General features: G+C 47.4%; 1 pseudogene across 1 annotated transcript; it reads left to right on the forward strand.

Annotated features, from left to right (window-relative positions):
• Nucleotides 1–2,226: 2,226 nt before the first annotated feature.
• Nucleotides 2,227–3,428, forward strand: LOC105540399 (annotated as a pseudogene). Its single transcript, XR_001006185.1, has one exon. The product of XR_001006185.1 is annotated as an actin, cytoplasmic 2-like (transcript).
• Nucleotides 3,429–6,946: the final 3,518 nt, after the last annotated feature.

Below are 6,946 nucleotides of genomic sequence, written 5' to 3' on the forward strand. Positions count from 1 at the left end.
GGCAGGAGAATCGCTTGAATCCGGGAGATGGAGGTTGCAGTGAGCTGAGATCTTGCCACTGCACTCCAGCCTGGGCAACAGGGCGAGACTCCATCTCAAAAACAACAACAGCAACAACAACAACAACAACAAAAAACCACAATTGACAAGCAGGGCGTAGTGGCTCACGCCTGTAGTCCCAGCACTTTGGGAGGCCAAGTTGGGTGGATCACGAGGTCAGGAGATCGAGAACATCCAGGCTAACATGGTGAAACCCCATCCCTACTAAAAATACAAAAATTAGTTGGGTGTGGTGGCGCACCTGTAGTCCCAGCTACTCGGGAGGCTGAGGCAGGAGAATCGCTTGAACCTGGGAGGTGGAGATTGCAGTGAGCCAAGATCACGCCACTGCACTCTAGCCAGGCGATAGAGCGAGACTCCATCTCAAAAAAAAAGAAAAGAAAAAAAAAGAAATTTCTTTACCTCTGTGGCATACAATGATTTTATGTAACAATTATAATTATTAATAACAAACACTAAGCCATATCAGAATTATAGGAGTTTTCCATAATTTGGGACCACATACCAATAACATATTTATACAAATACAGCCCAAAGAAAACCAAACACCATTTTATATTTGACAATGCTTTTGTATGATTATTTTTTTTTTTGAGACAGAGTTTCGCTCTTGTTGCCCAGGCTGGAGTGAAATGGTATGATCTCAGCTCACCGCAACCTCCGCCTCCCGGGTTCAAGCAATTCTCCTGCCTCAGCCTCCCGAGTAGCTGGGATTACAGACATGCGGCACCACGCCCGGCTCATTTTTGTATTTTTAGTAGAGACGGGGTTTCTCCATGTTGGTCAGGCTGGTCTCAAACTCCCGACTTTAGGTGATCTGCCTGCCTCGGCCTCCCAAAATGTTTGGATTACAGGCATGAGTAACTGCGCCCGGCCTTGTATGACGTTTATACCAAATAAGCCAAATGTCACTGTTGCATTAATGCATTATTGATGTCAAACCCAATTTATCTTTCTTTCTTTTTTTTTTTTTTTGAGATGGTGTCCTGCTCTGTCACCAGGCTGGAGTGCGATGGCGCAATCTCAGCTCACTGCAACCTCTGCCTCCCGCGTTCAAGCGATTCTCCTGCCTCACCCTCCCGAGTAGCTGGGATTACAGGTGCCTGCCACCATACCCAGCTAATTTTTGTATTTTTAGTAGAAATGGGGTTTCACCATATTGGCCATGCTCGTCTTGAACTCCTGACCTCATGATCTGCCCGCCTTGGCCTCCCTAAGTGCTGGAATTACAGGCCGTGAGCCACCACACCCGGCAAACCCAATTCTTAATAAAACCTTATAACAAATGTATTTTAATCTTAATCAGTTTGACCATAAGGTAAGATTTTCATAAACCTTTTATAACCCTTTACAAATTTTTGTTAAAGAGCAGATCATCATGGCTGGGCCCGGTGGCTCATGCTTGTAATCCCAGCACTTTGGGAGGCTGAGTCGGGCAGATCACCTGAGGTCAACATGGAGAAACCCCATCGCTACTAAAAATACAAAAATTAGCTGGGCGTGTGGAATGTGCCTGTAGTCCCAGCTACTTGGGAGGCTGAGGCAGGAGAATCACTTGAACCCGGGAGGCAGAGGTTGCAGTGAGCTGAGATTGTGCCATTGCACTCCAGCCTGGGCGACAAAAACCTTGGTAAGTTTGGGATTTTAATTATGTACTAGGTGTGGAGCCTAGGACATCAGACAGAAGTGCAGATAAGGGCTGACTCTTTCCAGCATAGCTAGGGGACATGGCTAACTCCACATATCCCCAGGCCTTATCTAGAATCTAATGCTCCAAAGTAGGTAAATTGAACAATTTTCAAAGTCAAAGAAGCAGTTTATGACCTTAAAGCATTTAGCAAACCTAATATTTGATCTGCCTAATTTAGAACAAATGATTACAATTTTGAAGACATTTTTATTTTACCAATAATCTTTACAGCTGTTTTTATATCCCAAAGATTACTAATGTCACACAAACTAAATAAAAGGCATTACACTTTTTACTTTTCTGATAAGATATTTGATTTAAGCACCTATTATTATTAAACCAGTTAATCAAAGCTCTTTCATATATAAACATCACAGACATCATACATATAAATACATAGAAGATAAAGGACTCATTTTCCAAGCCAGAAATTGAACCAGAATTTGAACCAGAAATTGAATCCAGCCACCATTGTGAAAAGAGAAAGCGAGTCGCCGCCGCCAACTCACACACCTTGTTCTTCTGCCGCTCCACCGTCCTACTCCTCCGCTGGTCGCAATGGAAGAGATCACCATGCTCCTCATTGACAATGGCTCCAGCATGTGCAAAGTTGGCTTTGCTGGGGACGACGCCCCCCGAACCGTGTTTCCCTCCATCGTCGGATGCCCCCGACACCAGGGCGTGATGGTGGGCATGGGCCAGAAGGACTCCTATGTGGGCAACGAGGCCCAGAGCATGGGCAGCATCCTGACCCTGAAGTACCCTATTGAGCATGGCATCGTCACCAACTGGGACGACATGGAGATCTGGCACCACACCTTCTACAACGAGCTGCCCGTGGCCCCAGAGGAGCACCCAGTGCTGCTGACCGAGGCCCCCCTGAACCCCAAGACCAACAGAGAGAAGATGACTCAGATTATGTTTGAGACCTTCAACACCCCGGCCATGCACGTGGCCATCCAGGCAGTTCTGTCCCTCTACACCTCTGGGCGCACCACTGGCATTGTCATGGACTCTGGAGACGGGTTCACCCACACGGTGACCATCTACGAGAGCTACGCCCTCCCCCATGCCATCCTGCGTCTGGACCTGGCTGGCCGGGACCTGACTGTCTACCTCATGAAGATCTTCACCGAGCATGGCTACAGCTTCACCATCACAGCCGAGTGGGAAATTGTGCGCGACATCAAGGAGAAGCTGTGCTACGTTGTCCTGGACTTTGAGCAGGAGATGGCCACCACCGCATCTTCCTCTTTTCTGGAGAAGAGCTACAAGCTGCCCGATGGCCAGGTCATCACCATCGGCAATGAGCAGTTCCGGTGTCCGGAGGCACTGTTCCAGTCTTCCTTCCTGGGCATGGAACCTTGCGGCATCCATGAGATGCTTCAACTCCATCATAAAGTGTGATGTGGACATCCGCAAAGACCTGTACGCCAACACGGTGCTGTCCAGAGGCACCAACATGTACCCAGGCATCGCCGACAGGATGCAGAAGGAGATCACCACCCTGGCACCGAGCACCATGAAGATCAAGATCATTGCACCCCCAGAGCGCAAGTACTCGGTGTGGATCGGCAGCTCCAACCTGGCCTCACTATCCACCTTCCAGCAGATGTGGATAAGCAAGCAGAAGTAGGACAAGTCGGGCCCCTACATCGTCCACTGCAAATGCTTCTAAATGGACCGAGCAGATGCGTAGCATTTGCTGCACGGGTTAATTCAGATGTATAAACTTGCCCTTGGCAAATGCATACACCTCATGCTAGTCTCACGAAACTGGAATAAGCCTTCGAAAAGAAATTGTCCTCGAAGCTTGTATCTGATATCAGCACTGGGTTGTAGAACTTGTTCCTGATTTTGACCTTGTATTCAAGTTAACTGTTCCCCTTGGTATTTGTTTAATACCCTGTACATATCTTTGAGTTCAACCTTTAGTACATGTGGCTTGGTCACTTCGTGGCTGAGGTAAGAACGTGCTTGTGGAAGACAAGTCTGTGGCTTGGTGAGTCTGCATGGCCAGCAGTCTCCAATCTGTGCAGGGTATTAATGTGTCAGGGCTTGAGTGTTCTGGGATTTCTCTAGAGGCTGGCAAGGGCTCCTGAACCAGTTGTTTCTGTCCTGCCGGTCTGTCAGGGTTGGAAAGTCCAAGCCATAGGACCCAGTTTTCTTAGCTGATGTTTTCTGCCAGAACACCATGGGCTGTTACTTGCCTTGAGTTGGAAGCAGTTTGCATTTACACCTGTAAATGTATTCATCCTTGTAATTTATGCAAGATTTTTTTTGTATGCAATTCTCGATTCTTTAAAGAGATGACAACAAATTTTGGTTTTCTACTGTTATGTGAGAACATCAGACCCCAGGAACACGTCATTGTGTAAGGAAAAATAAAAGTGCTGCTATAACCGAAAAAAAAAGAAAAGAAAAGAAAAGAGAAAGCATGGCCCATGGTTACAAGGTCAAGCTCCCCAAGCACATGACTGACTAGTTTGCTGGGCTGTCTTGAAAAGCGAGCTCACAGGTATCCTAAGCCCATGTTCTATCCTAAGGTACTCCTCTCCATGATAGAACAATATAGAAAGACACACAAAGCACATCAGATTCGCTACAGTTTAAGACTAGCCTCAGGCCCGGCATGGTGGCTCAAGCCTGTAATCCCAACACTTTGGGAGGCCCATGCAGGCAGATCACCTAAGGTCGGGAGTTCAAGACCAGCCTGACCAACATGGAGAAACCCCGTCTGTATTAAAAAAGTACAAAATTAGCCAGACGTGGTGCCTGTAGTCCCAGCTACTCAGGAGGCTGAGGCAGGAGAATCGCTTGAACCCGGGAGGCGGAGGTTGCGGTGAGTCGAGATCACGCCATTGCACTGCCCATTTCACTCTGGGCAACAACAGCAAAACTCTGTCTAAAGACTAGCCTCACAAATCCTTTTTTCCAGTAATCCAAACTTTACCTGAAACAGTGATTTTTACCATTCATTCAATTGATTTGCACAGAGAAAGAAAGGAAAGCATTGCCTGAGGCAGGGTGGGGAAGGCAGGTGCTCAGGGAGGCCAGAGAAAGATCCACCCATTGCAGCGACACTGAAAAGTTCAGGCGGCCACTTGTCAGTAGCAAAGGGATCTTTTCCAGAAGTCCCATCAGCTCTCAAGTTTCCCTTTTAGGGAGGAAAATGCTCCCTGTATCCCACAATCCTGTACATGCCTGTCACCCACAGCCATCAGCAAAGAGTGCAAGGCAGATCAATCCAAAGAGAAGAGCAGTTAACATCCCGTAGTGCTAAACCTGTTCTTAGCTGAAAGGGACTTTACTGAGAGGAGCCTCCAACTCCCTAAATCTTAAAGGGACTCTAACCCTTCTAAGTTGGGCCTCTAACCCAAGGTCAGTCAAGCATTCTTGCCTTTTATTTTTATTTATTTATTTATTTATTTACTATTTATTTATTTTTGAGACGGAGTCTCGCTTTGTTGCCCAGGTTGGAGTGCAGTGGCATGATCTTAGCTCACTGCAACCTCCGCCTCCTGGGTTCAAGTGATTCTCTTGCCTCAGCCTCCTGAGTAGCTGGGATTACAGCCTCGCGCCACCACATCTGGTTACTTGTATTTTTAGTAGACATGGGGTTTCGCCCATGTTGATCAGGCTGGGTCTTGAACTCCTGAACTCAGGTGATCCACCCACCTCAGCCTCCTAAAGTGCTGGGATTATAGCCATGAGCCACCGCACCCAGCCTCCTGCCTTTTATTAAGAGAGGGGCCTCTAACCCACTCTGACTTAGGAGAGACTCTAAGTCCCCTAAATTGGGCTTTTAACCCAATCCCATTCTTTACCCGGGTATAGGCATCCCACTTACCCAAAGTCTGCCAATTAGTCCTGCGGTCTATTTCCTTTGGGACAGGGGGTTTCTTCAATATTGTCTCTTCAGTGTTCACCAGAAAGATGTTACCAGACCCCATCACTTACGCAGTTAGCCTTTGTTTCGGGGGTTTCCACACTATAGTCCCTCCATAGTTGCCAGAAAGATGTTACAGGAAAGGGGTCCTGATTCAGATTCCAAAAGAGGGTTCTTGGATATCGCAAAAGAAAGAATTCAGGGTAAGTCCACAGAGCAAAGCAAAAGCAAGTTCATTAGGAAAGTAAAGGAATAAAAGAAAGGCTGCTGCTCCATCGACAGAGCGGCTCTGAGGGCCGCTGGTTGCCCATTGTTATGGTTCTTTCTTGATGATATACTAAGCAAGGGGTGGATTATTTATGCCTCCCCTTTTTAGACCATATAGGGTAACTTCCTGACAGTGCCATGGCATTTGTAAACTGTCATGGAGCTGGTGGGAGTGTAGCAGTGATAGCCATCTTGGTTTTGGTGGGATTTAGCCGGCTTCTTTACTGCAACCCGTTTCATCAACTAGGTTTTTGTTTTTTGTTTTTTGTTTTTTGAGACAGAGTTTCACTCTCGTTGCCCAGGCTGGAGTACAATGGCGCCATCTCAGTTCACTGCAACCTCTGCCTCCGGGTTCAAGCTATTCTCCTGCGTCAGCCTCCCAAGTAGCTGGGATTACAGGCGCGTGCCACCACGCCCAGCTAATTTTGTATTTTTAGTAGAGACGTGGTTTCTCCGTGTTGGTCAGGCTGGCCTCAAACTCCTGACCTCAGGCGATCTGCCCACCTCGACCTCCCAAAGTGCTGGGATTACAGATGTGAGCCACTGCACCTGGCCCCAGCAAGGTCTTTATGACCCGTATCTTGTGTCAACCTCTTATTTCATTCTGTAACTTAGAATGCTTTAACCATCTGGGAATGCAGCTCAGTAGGTCTTGGCCTTATTTTACCTAGCTCCAATTTAAGATGGAGTTGCTTTGGTTTAAATGCCTCTAACAGTCCCAGCAACTAGGGACTGAGATACGAGGATCGATTGAGCCCAGGAAGTTGAGGCTACCAAAGTGCTAGGATTACAGGCATGAACCGCCACACCTGGCTCAATCAAAAGTTGTGTTTTTTGTTGTTGTTGTTGTTTTTTGTTTGTTTGTTTGTTTTTGCCAGGCACAGGGGCTCACGCCTGTGATCCCAGCACTTTGGGAGGCCAAGGTGGGCAGATCACCTGAGGTCGGGAGTTTGAGACCAGCCTGACCAACATGGAGAAACCCCGTCTCTACTAAAAATACAAAATTAGCCAGGCATGGTGGTGCATGCCTGTAATCCCAG

Source organism: Mandrillus leucophaeus, unplaced genomic scaffold (assembly GCF_000951045.1).
Source record: "Mandrillus leucophaeus isolate KB7577 unplaced genomic scaffold, Mleu.le_1.0 Scaffold22, whole genome shotgun sequence".
NCBI lineage: Eukaryota > Metazoa > Chordata > Mammalia > Primates > Cercopithecidae > Mandrillus > Mandrillus leucophaeus.